The following is a 26,322-nucleotide window of genomic DNA, read 5'->3' as shown; positions in this document are numbered from 1 at the left end:
TCACCCCAAGCTAAAGAACTCATACGAACAGTGAAGGGTGCAGAGCTAGTCACTCATTTCACAAGTTGCTTAGTTTCAGAAGAAAAGCGTTGTTGTAGAGATTTTTCAAGTCCAAATGTTCCTGGGGAAGGTAGTTCCAGTAATTCTGGGAAGGAAGCCAATCCCTTGGCTTTATATGTAAATATTTAAACAACATTATTTTTATATACATATTTTTTATACACATATACATATACATCTTTAGACTTCCAGACTTGCAAAACTGCAACGGAAAAAAATATGCCAGTCAACGTATAGCTATCGGCTCACCTGTCTGAGCTATGATAACTGACCATCAGAAACAAAATATGATGACTTCCAAATAATTGAGCCATGTCATCTACGTATACTAATCCACCCAAACAGAAGAGCTGAAATAGCAGGACTATAGATTCTGAAGCAGAGAGATTAAAGTTTTAAATTTTACCTCCTTAGAAGTGGCAAGAACACAAGGTTCATCAATTTTAAATCTTTCAGAGCCTAGATGGATGCAGTGTGCTCCATCCACAGGTGTGGTATCTCCAGCTTTGGATGACACAAAGCTTCCCATTCCTAGCATCTTAGCACCCTGACACCTGACAGAAAAGCTGTGACTTCATCCTGTTTAGAAAGGTCACTGCTGCTTCAGGCTTAAATCAGGTCCATACCTCAAAAGGGATTACCTGGTAGAAAATGCAAGTGAAAGAATAGAAACATACCTGGCACTGAGATTCTGTGAATAAATAAAATTAGATTGGGGGGGGGGAGCTCAAAAAGCTTTACAATTGTTTAGGAGGAGGTTGATAAAATGGGAGGAAGATGATTTAGTGAGAAGGTATCCCGTCAGAGTGTATGATGAATAAATCAATCCATGAAAATAAAATTTACCACGTAGATTCCACCTGTATATACTCAGGAAGCAAAAAACACACCCTAATACAAGGTACACGTGTGTAAATTCATGGCTATATGATTTAAAGAAATCAAATATTTATGAATACAATATTTACACGTCTGTTCAAGTATGTGTATATAGCACAACCAGCGTGAGTTTTAAGAAAAGATCACGTAAGTGTACATACATATACATAAAAGTACAGAAAAAAGGACCAAGAGTAGCGCAAGCCTTTTAGAAAATATTTTAATGGCTTTATAAAAAGCCCTCACAAAAAGTTTGAGGGGCTTCTGCAATCTTACATTTTTCTATTGCAAAATACACCTGCTTTCTTTTCTTTCTTCCCCCCCCAAACTAAATATTTCTTCCATCTAATGACTCTCTTTATTAGACAGCATCTAATTTGCATACATTTACATACAATTTAACTGCTAGCTTGTGAGAACAAAGAAATGGCTCTGTATTGTACTGAAGGACAATACTCAGAAAAGGAAGGTATAAAAACCAGCTAGCTCGGTGGCTGTGTATTCTCTTTGTTTCAGAAATACCAGGATTTTTAAACACACCACTTAAAGGGTGAAAAAGATTATTTCATCAAACAATGAAAAAAGATACAGTGCAGCTCCCTTTTAACACATTCTCTCTCTGGCCTGGTTAATGGGATTTAAGGGTCCAATATTTCTTTGCTTTCTTCTGTTTCCTTTATTAGAACTGATGGATTTAATTCTGTCACATATTTTACTTCATATTTTATTCCTATAACAATCTATGCTGAAGTTCAGCTCCAATGCTAATTCAAGACCATCTTCCTTCCCTTGCAATCAGCCTGGAACACAACTGAACCACCTCCGACGGGCATGAAGTACTCTGCCCTCCATGCCCAGGGCTAATGGATTTTAGAGAGACTTTGCCAGAATTCCACCTTGTGGCAACGAGTCCAGAGATAATGAGAACTTACCACGTAGCTGACTGGGCATCGACAGGAAGGGAAGCTGGGCTGAGCTCCGCTGGCGAGAGCAGGGAGGGACTGTGGTCAGAGTAAATGCAGGATGTAAAGGATGTGTCAAGCCCTCTAGTTCCCTAAAAGAAGAGGAGAAAAGGATCTTCAAGATCTGGCATAAAGCAAAAACCTTTAGAAACAGTTGGCAGGAACTCCATCACAGGCCCTACCGCACGCACGACACAAGCGCAAAGCGTTTTCCTCCGCAGGCAGTAGGAGCACCAACCACAGAGGACGGCTAGAAATCGAGTACTTGTGGACTTGACATAAAAATGTTGCAGAGAGAAAAGAAAGCATGATTTCAGGGACATCCTCTTGTCCCCTCAAAGGTGCAAAACCCAGCAAAACACCTGGGTCTGCCATGGCTGCTGCCTGCATGGTGGAGCTGCTTGCTCCGCTTCCCAGTGCTGCCCTTCCCAGTGCCGACTGCGCCCAGCGGGGCAGAAGCAGCAAAGCACCAGCATTCAGTGCTGCAGGGACGGGGCTAGGCAGACCCAGCTGCTCCGGTGGCACGTTACAAAGGCCTGTCCTACAGAAACGTAGCAAGTGAAACCTTTCCTGGTGTAAGCATACCTACTGCAACCTAACGGAATGGGACTACTCGTGGTAAGAAGCATCGGGCCACGTTAGCTCGCATACAAAGCGGGCAGTCACCTGCTCCATTCCGTTTGCCCCAACCGGCCACGTGATGCACGGTCCAGTGGCTTCACATGATCAGCAGAAGGCCAAGCGTTAATTTGATGAGCATTCTCACACCAGCATGTGTGGCACAGTAACACCATGACTGGAGATACAGGATCCACATGACAAGCTGTACATAGAAGAAACTTGTGCTGATACTGCCCTGACGTGTCTCACTGGCACTGAAAGGACATTAAACATTATTTTCAGACACAAATTTTAATTTAAAGCTGGCTGAAATGTTAATGAAGTTTTAGCTCTTTTTCAAAGGGGAAAATTCCCTACTGCTTACAAAAATGTTTTTTTTTTTCCCTGCCTGATCTGCTTCTAATGACATATAGCAACCAAACCTCATAAATGAAATTAATCACACCTTCATATCACTCTCCCTTTTCAAGGATGGAAAGGTTAGGTGTGATCTTCAGAGTTACTGATGCGTATCGAAGTGCAGGTTTTAGAAAACAGTGGAGAAAGTAAATTCCAAAGCCACAGTTCCTTTAACTATCATACCCTATCCTCATAGCTATATCCTGCTGAAATCACTGGGTTGTTATCTTCAGAGCCTTTGGAGTGCGGCTGCACTACTATGTAAGCTGATTTTAATTGCAGCTGCCACAATCTCACCCTTCCTTCAGCTCTTTTCTCTCCTCACCACATGTCCCCAAGTCCATCCTTGAGTAAGGACTGGATAAACGCCTGGTTCAGGGAGCTTTCAGCTGAATGGAGATTTCACGTCCATGTGTTTGCAGCCACACGAACCCCCAGCTGCCACTCAACATCCAGGCATGAAACTTGAGGGTTAGAGCAAAGGAGGCAGCAGAACTGTACAAGCGGAGGAACAGCAACACAGCGGCATCACCATCGCTCAGTTTAAGCTGCTGTGGACCTGCACCTTGAGATGTCTAGGGCTGCTTTGGTATGACATGGAAGAAAGGGTCTTACCACACAGCTGAAAGCCAAACCGATCATGGCTTTATAGGTAAAAAAGCCCCCCCCCCCACCTCACACGCTAACCTAAAATAAACTGGCAGGCCACGCAGATCATACAGAACACATGCAGTCTGCTCCTGATGAAAAGTAGCTTGAGATAATGGTGCACTGCTACGACCTGCACCAGGGGCAATTTCCAAGTGGCAGGTTGAATTAGCCTCAAGTGACATGCATTACAGTAATGCTTCCCTGAGGCAATAAGGCAAGGTCCCACATTCAGAAAGAAAGAATTGAGCTTTCTTGCCAAAGGCAAACGATAAAGCGCATGATTAAGAACCACTGTTAACAGAACATCCAGAAGCTCCTGGAAAAAATCTTTCAAGGACTTCAGAAAATACATCTGGAAATAAAAAGCATGAGTTTCCTTTCACATACCTACCGTTACAGTACAAAGCACCTTTTTTGCTACTTTCCTGGAGCACAAGTGTCAATTCTGTCCTGACTTAAAAACTAAGCCTTCTAACCATCAGCAACTACACTTTCTAACCTTTCTTCAGCATTTCTGAAGTCACTCTGCCCAAACAGTTATGCAGGAGGTTGTGGGGTGAAATCCGGATTTCAGCTGAATACAGAAGACACTTCAGTCCAAATCTCTTCCTTTAGCTTGCCTGCTCTAGGGGTGACAAAAATTGGAACATTTCCAACACTACGAGAAAGATCCTTTGGCAGTAAGGGATCATCCAACACCATAATCTACAGTATCTTCAGGAGAAGGAGTCACTGAGGACAAGCTTCACTAGCCAGTTAGCATCCACAGATGATTCATCACCTTTGGAAATTACAGTAACTGAAAGAACTAAAAGAGTCAGAGTGGACACCTGATCTTCATCAGCTCAACAAGCAATACCCCCCTTTCAGTACCGAGGTAAAGAATGGTTTTTTTATAACCAAATTATATCCAGACCTCAAGGGCAGAATACTAGATCAGACATAGGAATTGTTTCTTTCAACAATAATGAAATAATGCTTTCATACGCTGCATTACATACCAGCATACGTGATCCTGAAGCAAGGGCATCTGCACAACTACTTGTTTTCATTCATGTCTTCTATACACCCTAAAGATGGCTACAGTTATTCTATCAACCATGGGCAGCTGCACAGGTTGTTACAAATCACATTCTGGTATGTGACCCCTATGCAACAGGCTTGTTTCCTCAACAGAAGACTCCCCTTTTCCTCAGCTGCCTTTAAGATACAGCCCTTATCAGGAAAACCCACCCATGCATATACTGTTGCTGTGGTGTCACTGAATATTTACCTCTATGAACAGCTGTTCCACTGGAAAACATGCATACGTATGTACCTACACACAGAAAATACTCTGGCAAATCACCTGTTATTAATCTCTAATGATGACAGTATCATTGGCTCACCATCACAATTGTTTGATTAAATTAAATTTATTCTTTCCAGGTTACAACAGGTCCCTACGTCAGTTTTGATAGTCTTTAAAACAATAAGGAGAATCTAAGAATTTTAAATCATGCCAATATTTTAAATACTTTCTATCCAAGTGCTCCTGATTGATTTAGGAGCGTATTACCACAACACCAGCCTCAAGTTTTATCTTCACTTTAACAATTGTTCTTGGAGCTAAAAGTAGGTTAAGCAAATTGTTCATCGGATTTTTCCCTTTCTTTTCCTTTGTTGCTATATACTACACCGAAGCAGAGATTGGAGGTTGGTGTATGCAGAATATTTCAGTGAAAAGTAACTGTCCTTTCACCTAATTAAATTTTGGCATTTATGAAGTTCCACTTCTTGTACATAGCTGTCTAATTACATTTTGTATTAGACATTATGGGTGGAATTATACAAAGAAACAAGAGCGTTGATTCTCTCTCCACTCAAATCATGGTGAAAAAGTCCAAGTTCAATCCACCAGCAGCACATTCAGGCCAGCTTCGAGTGTTTTTGAAAATCCTCCCCCTTCCAACCTGCCCAGAAAGCGGGCAGAAACAAATAAAATTTCACCACCTTGTGTCTGGGAAGCAACACCTACCAGCTGCAGCTTGCGCAGTTCTGTCTAGTTAAGATGCTGAGAATTCCCTTTTAAATACAAACAATATTTCTGAAGCTAGTAAATTCTTTCAAGCATTCACTTTGATTCGATAAATTATATTAAATACAATTTGCCTCAGCAGCGTTTTAAACCATGACAGCCAGAGCACGAGTAGGTCAGTTTGACATACCGAAGTAAAATCTATGCAGTTGTATATCCAGCCTAGATTATGCATGCAGTCCCACACTTCCCGAGATAACAAAATTACCCGGCTTGCACTCCAAGCCAGTCAGAAACTGTGTAGTTGCAGATAGCAAAGTCAAGCCCGAGCCAATCAGTCCTGCTAAGCAGCTGCTATCTCAGTTGCTTATTAGTTCACCAGTCCACCAGGCACAACCAAAAGCTTCAGATGGGCTTACAGTATGCACAGAACGAAATCGTCTCTGCTTTCAAAATACCACAAAAATGCAACCATGAATGAATACTATCAAAGGGCGGAGGTAGGAGAGAGATCTATTTTAAATTTTCTCCAAACATTATTTTTTTATACACTGGAAAGAAAATACTTACTCTTGAATACTGTACGATAACAGAATCGTGCTGTTTGTTGGCAGAATGCTAAGTTTCATTTTCAGCAGAAAAAAATCCGTATAGTAGTTTTTTCCCTGATTTAGATAGGGTTTAGGTCAACCTTAGCTACATACAAATGAATGTTTTGTTCAAATTACAGGATAATTTTAATTAGGACACCCTGTTAGACATCCTGTTGTTCTATTTAATGGACTTTCTCAATTATAAGTAGAAACACCTCCCCACCCGCCTGCAACTTAAAGTAAAAATTATGCTGAATAAATATATGAAGATAAAAATTATTATTCTGCATTAGATCCTTTTATTTCTGTTAATCTTTATTTGGCAACTTCTGTATCCAAAGGGCAGAGTTCAGAATTCCACACCCATTAAACACCTGTTTAAAAACCACTTGAAGCACTGGAACCAGCCAAGTATGTCCCAATTAAACAGAAACGTTGGCACTGCTGTCCCGACTAAGGAACACCCATTGCCATTTGCTCTCATTAGGTTAAACAGGTTTATTGGGATATATCTGGATTCCTGATTATGTGCATTGCAAATGGATAGAGAACACCAGAACAATAAAATTTAATTCAGCGTGGCCTTCTGTCCAGTTGTTGAGCACAGAATTTTGGGAGAAGTAAAAACTGGAGCTTTGGGAAGCGGACAGGAGTTACGTGCACCACAGGAGAGAACTCACACTTCTTTCAAGAAACAGCCTGGCTGACATAAAGAACTGGGCTGGGACTTCTTGAAAACACTCTGAGATTAAGAGCCAATTCCCTTTTTCTTAGCATCTCCTCCTCTGAACTGTGTATTAGTTTGATTCCCTTACAGAGTTTTATTTGTTAGTTATAAGCACAATACGGTATCTCTTATACTCACTTCAGTGTTAAATCGGTCACTGATTTCTTGATTTTTTATGTTTATGAATTCAGTGATGGAATGAAAAGCCCAGAAAATAAAAGCTCTGTTCATAGATCAGACACAGTACAGCAAGTTTTCCAAATATTTGCCAATTTATTTAAAGGCTCTTCCAGAGACACCAATTGCATGGCAAACAGAAGAATCTCATCTCTAGCATTCATTTAACCCCTTGGCCTCCGTCAAGGATGTGGACATGCTTGCCAATAAGTGACAAGTCAAGTGGTCTTTCCCCAACCACCCAACAACACATTTCAGGGTGGTGCCACTAGGCAGAATCAGAGAAGAGTGGCAGTGATTAAAAAGTATGTCTGAAACGGTTCTAATATCCATGCTCAATCCTCTATAATCCCACTTCATTATCAATTTATTAACTTCCTTTGTTGTCCTTTCTGTCACCCTCCTGTGCTAGTCACTAATGTATCTTAGTTTTGAAATTGCTCTACTCCACATGCACAAAAAGCTATCACGCTTCTGTCGCATGCCGGTCCGAGACATGTATTCTCGGGAACAGAATTAAGACTCGAAATGGAGTCAAGAGCCAAGGAACTTTATTTGCCCCACAAGAAATCTGCGAATGCAAAGGGAGAGAGGGTGAGAGATAAAGAGAGAAAGGAAGGAAAGAAATAAGGACAGAAGGAAAGGGTTCACAGCAATAGCTACCACCTGGAGCTGCAACATCCTGCAGTCCGATTCGTTTCCAAGTCTGGTGGGGGAACGTTCCATCTGATGTTGGTTGGTCCCGTTCTTTTCTAGAGTTGTTACAAGCTGTTCTGCTTAACCACACCTCCCACCCGGCGGTGGTGTGCATGGCCAACATCATCAGGTGGTCCTCAGAGGTCTCCAGGCACCTTGATCCCCCCAACCCCAGGTCTGGGCACACGCACAGGGGTTTGGTTAAGTTTTGCAGGATCAGCCTCCCTGTTGCTCCATGGCGTCAGTCGGTTTCCTCCCTTAACAATGTATAGATAAATCTCTGCAGTGGCAGCGTGTTATCTTCCTGCCTTAACAATGTATAAATCACTCACTGTGGTGATGGCATGACTTTCCTGCCATAGCAATGGTGAGACAAACACATCTGCATGGCAATGGTGCGTCTCACCGACGCAGTCTCTTTACAACTTCACATAAATTTCATCAGTTAACTGTATCCATGTAAAAGATCTAGAGTTGCTAAACTGATACCTTACAATTAAATGTATAAAAAGGATGGTTCAGCACTATAAACACTACTTAATTCACAAGTCCTGTAGTCAGGATGTTAGCAGACTGAAATGAACATCTATATATTTTTCTCTTCACTTAATGCCACACAGACTTCCTAATAACATAAATCTCGTTGGTTTTCTACTACCTCTTGTACTTAGTGTAGAATTCACAATTACTTAGCGCCTACATTTCTAAAGTAAACTTTAGTACAAGAAAAAAAAGTATTCTAAGAATAAAAGATGTCAGCTGGCAGTTGCTGCTGACCTAAAATTATATTTATTTTCAAGACAAGCATAAAAGTGGCAGATGCTTTCTTGTTCTGGCCGGCTACAAATGGCATCAAGAAATCCAGAGACAGACACTTGCATACTTATTCTTTGTTTGTTCCCCACCACCACCACTAACAAGTATTTTTGCATACAAACACCACCTTCCGATTTGCTACTGCTCTTTAGATATCCACGGGTGCTGTATTCACTGTGGTCTCAAGAACAGTTTCCCTTCCATATTCCCACAGATCTCAACAAGGATGCTGGGTACCCAAAACATCTGAAAAAGGTAAACATTCCGTATTTTTTCTCCATTATGTAATTGACAGTAAGTGTTGCTGCTTATAGTGAAAACGCTTTACAACAATATCCCTAAAAATTGACAGCCACAGTCCTTAGACTTTTCTTAATTTAAACCTTAGTAACTTCCCCTCTTAGAATTGGTGGCTGACATTTTATTCAGTAGATGATATCTGTAGCTGCAGCACTTCCAGACTACAAAGAGCTGCAAACGCTATCATTACAAATGGATTTTTTTATTGGTAGATGTTTTGAGAGGCTAACCAGAGAGGAGTAGGAAAGCAGGAGCATGGGTGGAAAGAAAACAAAACAAGCTCACAAACAAACAAAACACTACAAATCACAACAGGACAAGAGAAGAATCAAGTGGTGACATCACCTTACTGGATTAGTAAAAACAATTCTGGCTTGATTGGAATTCCAGGGTTTTTTTTCTTTATATTTCCATTAGACCACTATAAAAGTGTTTAGCTGCATCACTTTTGCAGACACCCTGATAAACTACCTTGTATTACTCGTATCTAAGCACACTTAAAAACAGTAGTCTTCTGTACTGTAAAAACAAATAAAGAAAAAAAAAAAAGGAAGCGTCTGCTCTACGCTGCACACAATTCATTCTACAAGTCTCAACTGTCATTGCACTTCCACTGAATTGTATTTTGGACCCTAGAGGAGTTGTCTTCAACAACACCCTTCAAATGCCTGAGCTTAACAAAACGCAGAGAACTGCGGGCTGGCACAGTGGCTGGAGAAGCGATGGAATATTCCACAGGAGGAGAGAATCTGCCTACATCACAAATATCTACAGGCAAGTCACATAATCTTTTTATATGCAATATAAATAAGAGATATAGGTTAAAAGGAGAAAAAGAAACAGCTTCAGAATCACCTGGAACACTCTGTGGAACTGACTTAATTGCCTACAACAGCAGTTTTTAAAGCTTTTGCAGGAGGCAAGTAAGTCCCTGTACATCAGACGAGGACAAGGCCCTCTTGGCCCTAGGAATATGTGGTAACACCCAACAAATGAGGGGAAAGAGGTAAAAAAAGAAAGAGGGGAAAAAAAGAAAAAAAAAGAAAAAAGAAACCAGAGGAGAGGCACTGGAATAGGCTAGTACAGGAATTTCTGCAATACAGAAGCCTACCCAACTTCTTAAAGCCAAAGCGAGGGCGGGGGGTGGGGGTGGGGTGGGGGGTGGGGGGAGAAAGGGAAAAAAAAAAAAAAAAAGAAGAAGATAATAATTACTCTTGTGTCAGGAAACACACTCTTCCTCACTATCGGGATGCCACAGCAGAGTGGCATCTTTTGAGACAAAGCTGAAAACTACAGTTCGTGAAACGGAAACCAGAGTTGCAAAAGAAAAGAGCAAGAAGTGAGGTGTGGGATGACACTGAAGATGGAAACAGCTGGAATTAAAAATCCAGCCTTTGTCTCTGGAGCAGGGAGGGACAAAAAAGAAGGCACATAAACTTTACGCACTAGGTAAGGGAAAGTCAGTGGAGGGATATATTAAAAAAATTAATGTCTCAATATGCCACATTGTAATACCACATTGAAAACCACACCACTGTGTGTTGTTACTGTATTTGGTCAAGTGCACCGTTGTGTTTAATTTGTACTTTGATTACGATAAATCACACGATACAGGGAGGCAACCAAGTAACGCACAGTCCCTTCTGAAATCTTACCCTATTAAAACTTAGGCTGTAGTAGGAGCACAGTAACCAAAAATCTACGTACGCTACACCAGAGGAAGGGAGCTGAAGTCCTGAACAGACATCTCAGGACTTTTGTAGACACGAACAGTAACTTTGCCGTGCCAGCAGTTGGACTGTTAGAGCAGCAGATAAATTTGGTGCATGCATCAGATACAGCAAACCGTGGGCTGCCCAATTTTCTAAGGAGGGCACAGACGCTCTGCACACCTGAGCACGATTAAGTCTTACTGCTGATGAAGAAGAGTGTCAGTATTGGCAGTGCACTGACTTGAAGAGGAGGGAGGCAGTTGGAGGAGAAGCATAAACCTGCTTCTGCTCACTACCAACAACGTTATTGCAGGCACCAGTAATGAGGTGGCTAGGCTAGGAGGGGAAAGGGATATAGGATCTGGAGTGCTTTATCAGCTCCAAGACCAATGCTGGTTTTGGCACTATTTTCACTCTAGTGAGTTACAAACAACAAAAAAACCCCAACCAAGCAGGTGCTAGCAATCTGAGAGACCACATGCCAGCTACAGCTGCTTCAGACTGATTCAATTACATCTGCCTGAATAGTCCCAGGACACTGAATCCACTGAAGGGAACCACAGGTCGAAGGAAGACCTAGTACTTTGGGATTTTAACACCCCATTAAATTAAGGTGGAAGTCCCCCAACTGAAACTGGGGGAGAATATTCATGTAGGGTCCAAAGCACGCGATCATGCTCAGCCTCAGATAAGATGGAAGCTGGAAGGCAGCATATGCATGACACCAGGATACACAGTAAAAACCCTTTGGAAATAACTCCTCAAAAATTTCCTGAAGCAGCCTGACAGCACTGCCTTGTTTCCCAAAACACTGGGTGCAGTACATTTGCTTGAACATGCTCTTGGGATTGGGACTTCGCTCTAAACCTTGTTTGTACAAAAAGGGGCCAAGCAGCTGGGAAATTCTGGAGTGTAGTGTGTCCTCATTAGCTCCCATCTGCCGTCAGAACTCAGCTCATGGCAAGTTTGGCTAAGTCCTGGTGTTCTCAGGTCCAAATCTGGGTCAGTTTTAATTACACTATACAGAATTCAGTGTGCAGTTTTTAAATCCTTATTATACAGCGCAGAAGAACGGGCAGCTCTCCAACTAATCAATTTTTTAAAAGTACATATATAAAAATTTTAAACCAGGCTAGACAGACAGTGGGTGGAAGAGGGAAAAAAAAAAAGTATAAGCGAGTACAGGGGTTAGTTAAGAGAACTGTTAGCAAAAGTGGGTCACCAGCAAGTTCTGCTTTAAAACTTCAAAGGAAGGGGAAAAAGAAAAAAAAAAAAACCTCTTCATTTTTTAAGACAGTGAAACTGATGTGCAAGATGTATACAATTCATACTGCGTTTAGCATCAGCATGCGTTGCATACAACAATACTGCAGCCAGATTGCCACGAAGGGAAAGCTAGATTGTCTCGTGGCTACAGGACCCCAGCGGGCACTAGCTGACCTATTCCCGTATCTTTTAACAGTGTTATTGCCGGGCTTTGGAAAGTCCTTTTCCCTACAGACAAAAAAAAAAAAAAAAAAAAAGTAGCCTTTACCCCACAGGTACAGAAAAAGTGTGGTGGTTAGAAGTACAGTTCAATGGGATTCTCGAAGGTGCTAGTGAACTGCAGGATGTTAGTCTAAATCCTTACCCAATTAGTGTTTTTTGGACTACTGTAACTGCTATTTATTTCCTCCTTTTCTATGACATCAAATAGCCATCAGCCAGGTCAGGACTTGAAAAGAGTTTTGCTTGCCAGGTTGCTGGCAAACGAAATGATAGGAGGCACAGAGAACGGCATGTTTTTCACTGAACAGACACTTGGGATAGGATAGCACGCCAAATCTTATCTATGTAAATTGGGCTAAAATCTACTCTCAAAGTCAACAACCAGAGTCTGCCCTGTTTAGAATCTTTGTCAGATGCAAGGGAGCAAGTGGAAGTCTTCGGTGACAGCTACCAACATAAAGGTAGCTCAGAAATGGAGAAGAATGATCAAGGAGCAGAATAAGCAGTGATGAAATGATAGACGCTTGTTAGAAGAGCATAACATTCTGCCATCCCCTACACAAAAACTATACCTTCAAAGATTTCCAACTTCGCTTTAACCATTTCTACGAAAAATTCCCATTTACAAAAATTTCCCTTCGTGCACCTTGTTAGTATTATCACAGCTTTCATTGTCGAGCTACAGCATAGCAGAAACACAACACAACCCTGCACTCTCCCTTGTAAGTAATTCTTCACTTGACGGCTAATCCATACATCTCCAGCTGGTAGGTGAATCTAGTACATCCTGACACAGTAAGAAACACACTACTGACTACCCCAGGATCAACAAAAGCTACAAGGCTGGAGTAACCTGACAATGCTTTTTCTCTGTAGGGGAGTTTTTTCTTTACTGCCACCTGCCTCCCACACGTACCACCTCTAATACATGAAAATCAACACATCAAACACACATTACACAACAATCCATGCAGAAATCAAAGACTCAAAACTTACCACAAGAGCATTACAATCTTAGACACCAGCAGCTTCTCCAGTTTCATACTGGTTCTCAGACGTCGGAGGGCTTTTTGCACATACCACCTGACTGGTCTCAAGCTCTAACTATCCCCATCTGGGCCCACTTGTATTAATTAGGACAATTAGCCTCACCGTCTCTAGAATAATTGTCAATTTAGTTGAGCTGACACCAGAAAGAATTCGGATAAAAAAAGCAAGCTGAAGCCACAAGTGGAGTGGGCAAGGTAATCTCTGATTATCGGAGAAGAAAATTACCCCATGCAAATCTGTTTTTTAAGGGTCTGGCTTCTTAGCAGAACTTGTCACTATGATGTTTCTGAGCAGATCAGTAACAGAACAAAAACGGGCAGAAGGAGAATAACACAACAAATGCTAGTAAGTTTAGCCCAGAGATCATCATCATACCATTCTTGTAACAGAAATTTCAGTGCCCAGCTGTGCCTTTGGGTTATGCTCCCTTTTAAAGCACTGCTGGTGCAGTTAGGCACGTTTGTTGGACCATTCAAAGATGTGACCCTCTAGTGACTAGGCAGAGTAGAAAATCTGCTGTAACTTATATGCAATGAAGAGTGGAGTAATAATGCTACCCGGTGCTGTGCATACTCTGGAACACCGGCAAGGAAGCTCAATGGTGAAACAGGGTGGCTACTTGGGAAACTCGGGAAGGGAGGACTGTGCAGTTCAGAAGGCAAGTTCAGCTTCTAGTTGATGTTTTAGTTTTGTATCATCTTTCAATGCAGCTTTATTAAATAATTTTACGTACCTCCTTCTTTGGTGTCTCTGCTTTTCTTCTTCCTCCATTTCACATGTATTTTAACAAACCACTGCAAAAGGTACATAACATTGTATCCAAGTGCTAACAAGGTGGACTTTTACTAGGCTCCGAGTAATCTTAAGGACCACAAATATGACGACAGGAGTCACTCGTTACCTGCTGCAATGGTGGAACAATAGCGTTGACGGAAAACTAGCCTCTGAAGGGTCTTTACATTCCACTGTCTAGACACGTGGAAGCTGCAGGGTGGAAAATGAGTGCCCACCTTCCACTGCCCACCCCACCCCCCCTAAAAAAACCCCACAAAAACAAAACAAAAAAACCCAGAGAGTCCAGGGTGAAAGCACACACTCACCACCCATGCTCACATCCCTATAGACAGACTTCTTTTTCTTTCCGCTCCTCCCTCTAAAATAGCGTTCAGATGTGACCAAAGTTAAAGTCCCTAAAACTCTTCAGGTTCTTCATCTGATAGAGCAGCCACTTCGGAGCTGTCTGTTGTCACACTAACTTGTTCAAGGTGTGTCTGGTGGCCCTGAATTCTGACCAGGGAGCCTATGGGAAAGGAGACTGGCTGATATTTCTGAATAATCCATGCTGTTCTTGCATAAAAATGCTCCCATGGAAGCACATCTTCCTTCTACAATTCTACTCATGGGGAAATGGTGAAAGATCTGGCACGGCATATGAACGCAGATACACTCTATAGCAACAAAGCAAATATGCCATTCTGAGATAGGGGACATTTTATTTTGCAGACTGTCCGCACCTGGGGATGTTAAAAATGTGAGAGTAATTTACAGAATGAATTAAACCATGGTGGTCAAGTTAGAAATTAAAAGAGAGACTCTTGTCAAACATAACTCCAGTAAAATTTGATGCTACTGTAGTCATGTTACTGTACCTACAGGTAGTAACTCATATAATCCTTTTGGTGGGGTCTGTCCTTTCTACTACCTGAGCTGGAATACCTGAGACAACAATATGATTTATAAACAGAATGAGCCAGTTTTATTGTCCTTGGATGCAAGAGTTTCCGGCAACCCTTAACATCTGAATGCCATTTTTTTCTATTGCACATTATTTCTGAGTGGGTGGTTTTGGTGCTATACAGTCTATATAAAATGAATCAGTACATCCAAAAATGCAACACCTATTATGTGTTTTGTAAACATCCAGCCCACGGCTTGTGTGCATTGTGCAGTACCTTTGCCATTATCAGCTAACAACACATTCTAAACTAACAAAGCCCTACACGTCTCATTTTTGTAAGTTTTAAAAAGTCAAGGTTAAGAGGAATTTGCCAAATTTCTGTTTCCTATACCTGCAGAGGAGGAGGAAACCTGTAATTCTCCCACTGCAGTGAGGAGATGGTATCAAGAACAACGCTAAACAAGGCCAACCAAAGGGATCACAGGTACTTGCCTAAAGAATAATACCCTATGTATATACTGTTCTCAAATAAAAACAGAGTACTGACTAAAGTGATGTCAACTTGCCAGTTTTGTGGTCCCGTTTCAAGCCTGCATGACAAAAAACAGCAAAAAAAGCACACAGACCTATATATCTCAGTTTATTCCTTTCTACTATTTGATAGCCAAACTAATGTCAGATGATGAATTCAGAAGGCCCTCCGCAGTGAGACAGAGCATAACTCAAGTTTAAGACAGAAAAGGCAGTGACAACTGATAAACACAGGATGACCACCAGAAGAAAGTTTAGTGTACTGCTTTTACCTAGCAGTATGAGATACAAACATCAATTATCCTAATTTTCTGGAAAAGGAATCAAAAAGCTCTGGTCTAGACCACAAAATAAAATCAAGGGACTCAGGCTGAACATACATGATTATGTCATACTCTGGTTTCTACACATTTTATCACATTTCCCCTCAGTACCGGAACACTACTGCTTTCTTTTATTCAGTTAAAGAAGTCAACAACAATAGATAAGCACCAGAGCATGTATCTGGAGCATGGTTCAACTGAAAATCTACCACGTCCGCATCACGTCCCATTGCAGACCGTACGGCCAGGCTCAACAGCGTGTCCTCAACACCGGCCAGGGCAGCTGCTTACTGAATCTGTGGGCTGGGGCCACACTGTTGGCTTCCATTAAATCTTTCCAGTTGCTGGCAAACCACTGTCCGGGGATTTTCTGAGCAAGTGGTTATATTCATACCTTTGTGTTAAACAGTCCTTCATGGACTTGCCTTTCATACATGTATCTAAATTGCTTAGTAGGCAGATTTCCTTCTGCTTTTTCTTCGTCTTGGGTTAATTACTTCTGCTGTCAACATTTGCGCTGTGTGGCTGAAGATTTTCTGGAGCTGCAGGAAAGTGATCTCTCATACAACTACAAGGAAAAGACTGGTCTTATAGATCACTCCTCCTGGGCTAAACCAGTGCAGAGTGTAATAGATCTCAAGACAATGGCAGATCGTCGAAATAAGTCCTGTCTGATTTCAACAGATCGTAACCATGCAGTTTGTTTCGCAGTTTGTTTAAATAGATTTGTAACATACTAACTCCCTTTTAAAGAGCAAACTGATGCTTAATCTGGGCCAAGAGGCACAAACTGAGTAGATACGAAGGTGAAATGGTCTGATTTTGCCAGTCAGACTTGCAGTGTGACTGCACCTGCTGCTTGGATGCTGCCTAAATAGGCCAAGATCAAGGTTGCAAAGACTGATTTGATTCTGATCCCTCAAAGTGAACAACAAGACCCAGAAATCAAAGCTCAGAATAAAAATTTAAAATTATTCCATGAAGCTATCTTCTCTTTCCATGCTACAGTGCACATAACATGTGCATGTATGTGCACACACAGATACACATTCACACTCAAATCCACGTTATCCCCTTCGTTCATATGTTGCACCGTTGCAAATATACTCAGAAAAAAGTGGAATTGCAAGAGGAAAACAGCACCCATTGGAGCAGAGAACCTATGCTGCTATTCCCTTTCCTAATCAGAAAACACTGATTCACATCTACTTGCCTCACCTCCCTGTCCCTTTACCCACGAGGAACTCACCTTACATCTCTCGAAGGCTTTCCTTGGCCAAGTCCGCAACCCCAGGCAACCCAGCCTCGACTGCAGGCAGCAAAGGCAGAGAGCTCAGCTCAGGGTTTGCCATGCTCAGTGCATGTTACACCACACAAGCAACCTGCTAACGAGCTGCTATGTGCTCTCTCAAAGTCACAGCTGCCAGCAACAATTGAGCAAGTGCAGCCTAGCTTTTCAGGATTCCTGCCTGTTGCCCAGGAACCACACAAAGCACTGGAGGTTTTACACAGGTGCAAACGGTGCTTTTCTCCCATGCCTTGTCCTCCAGCACATCAGACTACACAGACTCTGCGACGGCAATGCAAGAACCACCAGAAAGCAGCAAATGAACTTTCAAAATGCAATCAGAGTTCCTACTGATAAAGCTACACTTCCATGACATGAGAAAAGCAGCACATACGTTGCACTAGAAGCAGATGCAGGAAGGCTTGGTCAGGCTTGCCTTCATGAAGGCCTGCTTTTGCTTTAGAAATACGCAACTGTTTTATAATTCTGGGTTACACATTTTTCCAAATTTGTTACTATTTCTTACCTGCAAAATATTTTGTTAATGTAAGAGGTAATGTTTCAGAACAGGCAATGATTCAGAACACGTAATGAGCGCCAAAAATAAATGAAAAGGGTGCATTTAAAAGCTTACTTTTAAAATAATTTGATAGCTGTATAGGAATTTTTAATGCTCAAAACTGTCTGTCAAGTAAGTATCTTTAGAAGCATAATATAAATCACACAATTATCCAAATCTGTGTACATACAGAAATTATACATGTACCATCTGTTTACAGCCCATCGCTTAACATTATAATCTTGTACGTCCACAGCTCAGTGCATAGGTGGTGCTGTAGGTAGGCACACAAAAAGTATCTCCTGAACTGAAAATCTGTCAGACAATTTTTAACAGGCTCTTTAGAAAAGACTGTACTAACTCCAGAACGGTTTGTTTTGTCAATATTGCCTACACTGTGTTAAGGTCATCAGTTTGAGTTTCTTGTTAGCCACTTTCCCACACTGGTTATCAGGCAAATTCCTGTTAATTCGAGGCAGAATCTTGCCTGAATAGGAAGGGAGCAGGAACTGGTTAAGGCCATTAACCAGATGGCCATTAAGATCTGGCACTCTGATGTTATGATTAACTCCTAGCCTGGTGCCTACTGCTACTTACCAGCCTACTCACGAGAGCGGGCACAGGTCAAGCCTCGAGCAGGGCTCTTTTGCTGTTGTTCAGAAATGTTTCAATACTGACACGCATGCTAACGGCTTCTGTCTAAAATGAAACTGCTCAGACAGGTTTTACCTTCCCTTTTGAATTCAGCTTTCCATTTGGATGGGAGGCTGAAAAGGCTAAAGGGTTCTCTTGTACAGAAGCCAACAAAAACAAAGGTAAACTTAGAATTTTCATTAACTGTAAATTACAAGAGCAAACAGAAATAAGGATTGATGTGAGCAACAGGGAATGCTAAAGCTTCACCAAATGTAATGTGTAATGCCTCAACCCAAACATATTTTGGGATGACTGCCAAGAAGATGGGTATAAATGTGGGAGGCTTAGTAGAGTACAGTTTGAGCTAAAATGTGTAAAGTTTTCACTTGTGCTAAGGAAACATTCGTAGCTAGGTAAAAACAAGGCCTTATGAAAAATCCAATTTTGCATCTAATCTGAATTTCCCTGGGCAAACCAACCACTCTCTTCCTCAACCGATCCTTGAGATAGCTGGTGGTAGCATGTAATACTTGGGGATAGTACTGCCATGGGTTAGGCACTAGTTGAACACTGTAAAATCTAGAGATGTCTTATCCATCATTAAGTGGTTTGATGTTCTCAACCTAAACCTGAATTGGAATTAGTCATTCCAATGCCTTTGTAATTTGATGGTCCAATGACACCTGTACAACTACGAGGCAGAAATGCCCGTTTTGCCTAACAAGCTCTCGTGTGCTGTCTTACCTTACACTGTTATCTGTTAGATCTTTTGACCCAGAATCTCCCAGCAGTGAAGGTTGCAGAATCCCAAAGCATCAGAGCTTCTTAAGTGAAGAACAGTTACGGTGCCCTGCATGTTGTTGGGGCTGTAGTGGAAAGGGCATTAAATAACACAAATAATCTCTCTTCACTGCTAAAAATCCCCCAGCAGAAAAAGGCCAACATGGTTGAGTTTCTGTTTATCTGTTGTCAGAGCTGTGCCTCAACAGAAAGAGTATGAGGTGCTTGACTAGAAGACTAGTTCATGAGCTAGGACTCAAGTTTACTTTCCATCAGATAAATAATGAACAATTCTAGTAAAGGCGAGAGGCTGGAGAGTAAAAGGCTATAAATTCTATAGAAATGCTCAACACAGGCTCATTTCTCAGCTTTTTTAAGCTACTCTCTTCTTGAGTTGATAGATCAATCCTTTCAGAAAAAAATGTCAATGGCAGTAAAGCTTCTTACCTATTTTTTCTGCAAAGACTACAGAAAGCATACACATTAATGAAGCTCCAAGGAGCCATTTTACTGGTTACCACTTCAGCTTTATTTGTGTGATTGGTTCCAAGACCTTGAGACAGCAACACAAAATACTTCATGTTTCTCCCTGTTAAGTGCAGGGTACATCCTTCCCTCTCTGTGCCTGAGCTGATGCAGCACCTGCAGTGAGCTGACAGACAGGGACAAGCTTTTTGATTCCCTTTAATGCACCCCCAGTTCTACAGCTGCATAAGTACGAAGTGCCTTCTGACAACACAGTACAGGAGTTGCATGGACCAGTACATCCCAGTACCAGTGCATCCCATTACTTGGCAATTAAATATGACCCTCTGGTAAAAAGAGGGTGACAACAGAAACTGATCCCATCTGGAAGAGAATTAAAATCTCAAAAGATGCTGCCTGTTCATTCCACTGTTCAACGTGTACATCTGTTCAGCTAGGAGGACCAAAGGTGACAAGTGAGCCTAGCAATATATACACATAATGCTACCTGTCACCAGAAGTAATAATATAGCCTCCATGGGTAGGGGAGACTGTGTCTTTCTTTTCCCTGGAGAATGTCTCCCTTAAGGCAACACTGGCATGGGAAGGAGGACACTTAGGAAGGACTCCAAGGTAAATGCAGCTCAGGTTTGTGTCTACCGGTTCCCAGCGACTTAAGCAAAGACACTTCTTGGGTTGTCCAAGAACAGAAAGTATGGAGTGTGCCACAGAGTTTAATGACAACAGTGATTCAAAAAACTCTCCTTAAACTCTAAGCAAAGATCCTAGACATCGTGGAACAGGCCAGGAGGACTCACTATTTTGGCAAAATCTTAGGGTGAAGCTACCCCCTCTGTAAACTAGAAGTTTTCCTGCCAATTCCATGAAGCATGTGCACCTCAGCAAAGCTTAGAGGAGTCTGAAAGAGGAATGTATCCCCTTCTGCAGTGGCTTCTGTAGAACAAGAAACGGATTAACCACAGTCTTCACTGGTGCCAGCCAGACCACAAAGTGTACCATCAACACTCTGCTGTAAGGTAAAAGCTATTGTCATTTTAAAAGAATATCAATTATACATCCTGTCCTAGAAGTGCTATCACCTGACTTCAGATTTCTTCCAAACTATGTCTTCTTGCACACCTAAATAACACCAGAAAAAGAAACATCAGATTACTTTCTAGGAGGTAACTTACAAAACTCTGGGATATTCTAAGCAGATACAAGCAAATATTATTATTCTGAATAGCACTACAAGCTGCCCTCCAACCACAGCACCATACAGGCTGTCATTTTCGTAGTCAGGATGCATTTTGCAGCAAGACTTAACTGTTCTTTCAAGTGCACCGTACTGCTAGTTGTTGTCACAATTATTTATAACCAGGGACATCCATCTCCTACTAACCTTCTGTTCTGGTCCAATATACAGGAAACAGTACTTGGAGCACTGAAGTACATTTATAAGAATTTCAACTCAGTATTTCTTAGCCAGATTCTGCCCTCTGTTTTTGACTGGAATCCCAGGCAAGTCAAAGATGGTATTTAATCATCCTCTCTATTGCGTGGTGTATGTGTATAAAAACTTAATTTTGATAAAAGGTCAGGATAGCAAATGCTAAAAAAAAAATGGCTTTTCCAAGAGACTTGTAAACATGAAGTTGTAAAAAAAAAAAAAAAAAACACAACAAAAAAACCCCACTGGTTGGGTTTCTGCTTTAAACAGTCTCACAAAGGTACTGCAGCGTTCTTTAATATGGAGAAATAAACAGGTGGAATAGTGCATGAAACAATGCCAAGAAATAAGCTATCCCTAGTTTAGCAGCGAATGATCCTACAACCTTGAGCAAGTTACTTAACTGCTCTGTGTTTCAGCTTCCTCACCTATCAAATGGGGATAATGATACTTTGTAAAACCACTCTAAGGTTCTTTTAAAAATATATTATTGTTTGGAAACTTGTAAAGTGCACTGGAATTTCTAAAAAAAAAACACCAGGAATACAGGAATAAGCATTGCTTTAACTGTTTGCTGCAGTATTTTAATACAAGTCATACATTTCTTCTAAGTACTATACAATATTCTCAAGTGTTTATATGTACTGGTTAAGTGATTCAACTACAATTATCATGCCTCTAGCACACCAATTTAAAGACATGACATGCTTTAAGTTTAAACTTGCAACTGTTGGTTGCAACACTAATCTTTTCATGGACCTCAGTAAGAGATAGACCGAGTTCTGTATTTTTTCCTGAGACAGGCAACAGTCCTCCAGCTGACGCAGCACTACTTCCTTTGAAACATACAATAATTAGGAAACGAAAAGAAAAAGAGATTAACATTGTGCCCTGCCTCCCCAACATTGTTTTCAGCACCTCCACGATACAGATGCCACAAAAGACTCACTCACTTTGAAGTGCTGGAAAACATATCATGGTAAGAGACTGAGTGTCATTCAAAGCATCCTTTGAAACCTTAAAAACTGCAGCTGAGTTTTGTATATGGAGATGTTTTAATGATTATTTTTCTGTACTTTTAGAGCACATAAGGGCAGATTCATTACATGCTTAAAACTCAACACACTTTACAGGCTTTAAATATTCAAACACTTTTACTCCTGAAAGTTTATCCTGCTTGAACATACACCTGTAGGGTGTAATCCAAAAGTGGCTGGACATATGTATTGCAGGTCAAATTCCAAGTCATCAATCAGTTAGTAACATTTTTTTAAGGCAGGTATTTTAGGGCAGAAAAGAGCTGTTTCCTCAACTTCTTATCACAAGAATGAATCACAGAGTTTCTCAACATTACAGATGGAACCAGGTGTGGAAACAGCCAGGCACAAAAGATTGTTTTCTCTGGACATTAACAATCAAACCCAAGATACCAGAACTGAGGATGGTTTGCAAGTTTAGAGAGTGCTCATAACCAACCAAATGCTGTAATAGTTACATTATTGACGGAGAAAAAAGTTGGGGAGATTCCATAGCCATTTCATCTTTAGTGTTTCGTTCACTAACTTTGTAACAGAGAACCGAATTTCTATCCATCAAGTTATTCAATCCTATCTACAGCAGATAAAAATTTACAAGCGTTAAGTTAGCTACAGTCACCTTATCTCCAAGTAAAAAATTACATACATATTTGAACACTAAGGCAGCAAACTGAATTTTCTTACTCTTATCAAGATTAATGTAATACTTGAATGCAAACAGGACAGCCAGATAAGAGTAACAACAGCAACGTGTGAAATTCCCCCCATTTTTAGGAATGATTAAGAAAGCCACACCAGAAATGGAAGCAGAAGGGAAAAGTAAGGTCCTTCAAATGAAAATTATGTTTCAAACAAACAGTATGGCCCTGAATCTGTGGCAGACCTGTGAGAAGAGATCATCAACTAGAAGCAGGAGAACGAGGTGGGATGCCCTCAGTTATTTAAGAGCACAGAGTGTGGAACAGAGTTCAAGAGCAGGAATGTGCTCACGCAGGTTGTGTTAGAGCTTCAGATGCCTCCAGCTCAAGTGACTAATGTGAATGTGCAGGGAGACAACCATTTCAAGCAGAACTTTTTACTGATTAAGTCACTACCACAAATCTCAATATGTTCCCTGCCATATTGGCAGCCTGTCCTTTTTTTCCTTTTAACTGTGGGCCAGATCCTCAGCTGGTATAAGTTGGCACCGCATTTTGTTGCCTCCAGTGGAGCTAAGCCAATTGATGCCATCTGAGCATCTGATACTATACTTCTGTAGCAGTTAAAAAAATGATACAGTGGCATTCATTACTGCATAGCCATGTCTCATAACCTCATGGCAGGGGTGGCAAGACTTTTCACTTATAGTCACCAGTCACCATACAAAGCAGAAGGGTTAATTGGCCATTCTAAGCTCAGTTTGATGGTAAGCTTTTTTTTTTGCTTTTTTTTTTTTTTTTTTAATGTAAAGCTACTAGTCGTTCAAACACAGGAGAAACCATTTCTCATTTTCCTATGTGATTTAAATACTTAAAATTTTTTAACTGAAAGGCATGTAGTAGTTACACTATGTCCTTAAAGCACCACAAGCTATTGCATCAAAAATGCAATGGATCTGACATGCAGAAGAACAGGCAAACTGGGGCAGACAAAAACTGGTTTAACTGAGAAGCCCGAGTCCCACTGCCAGCAGTGGATGCTAAGAGAAAGATGGTAAGTACACCTTCACCTGTACGCATTCTGCTACAGACGAACAGCACGTCAGAGATGCAAAGTGGAAAATCCTTCAGGTTATAGCTGCAAGTCCAAATATAACCGCACTTTATTCTCAACTGTTAGGAACAGCTTCACAGCAATAACTATGTAGCATTACTCTCCGCTGCAGGGTGCAAAGGAATCAGAAAATGGAAGGCAGTCTTCTTTCCAAGGTCCTGGGGGACAGCGTTCACAGAACTCAGAACATTTATCTTAGTCTCTCTGTATTCACGTTTTTTTCTTTCTGCTTGGGTTTTGTTATTGTGAGGGTGTTTGGTTTTTTCCCTGATAGGCCACACTGCTGTGTAGAACTGACTACCTATATTTCAATAGCCAGCTAGAATAGGGTCTTTAGACTTTTGACACCACACCAAGAACCTCGCCTCAAACACAGACATTCTCCAATTTATGATCTTCTGTTGTAGAAGGTGGAGGTCATTTTTGGTTCAGCAAAGGGAGAAACGGAGCACAGCACTCGTTACGGACAACTGCGCTTGGTTTTGGAGCATCTCTTACAATGACCTGACACTCGCAGTTTATATTCTTTGTGTAAAAAGCCCGTATGATCTGTTTTGCTGCAGAAGGAAATAAACTTAACAGGAAAATCTTAAAACCCCTCTCCTCCAATGAAACAACATTTCCTACTTTCTACCCAGCACAAAAAAGTGTAGGTCGGGACTCCAAAGAACAAGGGTGGGCTCAGAGACTCAGACATCCAGCAGAAGTAATGATCACTTGCATCAACATTTTAGATGCAGCAAAATGTTCATTAACTCAAGTAGGTTATTGAGGGTTATTGTCTGTGTGTTTGAAGGAGGGGTAAATGGGGAGGCATTCTGTGGCACTGAATCTATCTCAGCCTCCCTTCATCTGCATTCCCTGCCCTCCCCAGTATTTCCTCTCATATATAATTACCTCCTCAGCTCCTCAGTTATTTTGTTTGAAGCACTTCATACCCCCTGGACACTCAACACTGAGATCTTAGCGAACATCAAACAAGCAGATTCCCATCTTTGTCTTTAAATGGGTAAAATAAAACTACTAACCTATCAGACAAAAAAACACTTATTCTCCACCTACTCATTAGGATTTGCAACTTATAGCAGCATGCATACTCCTAACAAGCTTCTAAATGGGGGATTGGAAGTAAGCAGACTCATTCTACCAGTAAATGTAAAATAAATGCCCTTATGCTGGCTTAAGCCTATGTCCTAAAACGCAGATAGTTTGCTATGGGTGCAATGTAACTATCTGATAACAGGCAAAGGCCAAAACACTGCAAGATAAACTCCGGCCTGACTGACTTCAACAGTTGCGTAAGGACAGACCATGAAATTCAGGGCTTTAGCCACAAAAGAGCCGAGCTACTGAGAAACAGTAAACAAAGAATGAAAACAGTGAGAGGAGGAAACATTAAGAGAAGAAAACATGTGGGGCAAGGGTAAGAGTAACCAGGACAGTGTAAGGGGCTGAGTAGGAAACAGGAGCAGCAATGGACACATACAGATTTATTAAAGCTTTTACAGGACTGACTGCAAGTTTCTCTGCCCAATACACACCCATATTTAACATGCCAAAAGACGAGTAACCACATCTACTTATATTAGCCAGGAAAAGCTGTCCTGTTTTGGGAGAGTTTCTCTCAAGTGCCCCTCTTCACCCACACACAACTGCAGTCCCCACTTGCTCCCACCCTCCTCCTCCACCTCTATTCGTAGCTCGACTCCCGCTCTAGCTGTCATTGAAACAGTTTGCTGACGAGCAGGAATCATTTCTCCCCTTGCTAGCAATGGAAAAAGCAGCAACAGCCTCTCTCCCTCTCATGCCCCAGCTCAGCAAGGAATTTGTATCAGAAAATGGCTGAACTGAGCCACTGACGAGCAAAATTTGCAGGGAGCAAGGAGTCACATTAAAGGCAAATTTCCTTGACACTGTTTATGTATCAGGAAGACGCCAGGATGCTGGTGGAGTGTCCTCAGATTCTTTTCAAAAAACACCTCTGTGGTGAAACGTCTTCACAGCCTTGCACATCTGCTATTAGGTTCTGATACTACAAATGGAAGCAAACGATGGAAGCCCTACCACTGTCACTCTAGACAGGGTTCCACTGCTAACAGCTTCAGATGAAGAAAAGAAATTAGAGACTTTCTCTCAGAGCCGAGTGTATCTGAATGTGGCAGATAAGATCCACACCACAAAAAAGTTTTGAAACCTATTACATACGCAGTAGAAAATGTAAGAGGTTTTAAACAGACACATTCTGCCCAACTCAAACAAAATTAAATCGGCTGATTAAGAATATGTCTTACATTCACACAAAGACAATCATCCATCTCTAAAAGCTTGGCCTCCCGTTTTTATATATTATACTTGGCAGAAATATGTCCACATTCAGTCATTTTGTCTTAAGTCAGTCTTAGGATCCAGCTGTTCTGATACTGATGAAAATTTTAATCTTCAAATCCTTCATTTAACTATTATTGAAGAAATATTATTGCTTAAATGAGATACTTCCTTCACCAAAAAATGCTCATAGAAATAACTGCCTCACTTTTTTTTTGTAAATGGATTTTCTGTGTCCAAATTTTCTAACAAGCCATAAATGTGTTTAGTCATCCTTACCACAGGGGAAGAAAGTAAGTAGGGGGTTTCTGCCTGACAGAAATCCTGCAAGTGACAAAGCTTCTAATTTT

At 41.2% G+C, this 26,322-nt stretch overlaps 1 protein-coding gene across 1 annotated transcript in view; it reads right to left on the bottom strand.

Moving 5' to 3' along the window:
• Window positions 1-26,322, bottom strand: part of ZBTB20 (zinc finger and BTB domain containing 20) — a 518,279-nt gene that overhangs the window by 388,752 nt on the left and 103,205 nt on the right. Inside the window, exon 4 of the mRNA XM_080393607.1 lies at window positions 1,872-1,993. The gene's annotated coding sequence lies outside the window, so the exon portion shown is untranslated. The remainder of the gene's footprint in view (window positions 1-1,871; window positions 1,994-26,322) is intronic.

The sequence above is a fragment of the Falco punctatus genome (genome assembly GCF_963210335.1).
Source record: "Falco punctatus genome assembly, chromosome: 6".
Taxonomy (NCBI): Eukaryota; Metazoa; Chordata; class Aves; order Falconiformes; family Falconidae; genus Falco; species Falco punctatus.
This window is presented reverse-complemented; position numbering and strand designations above follow the sequence as displayed.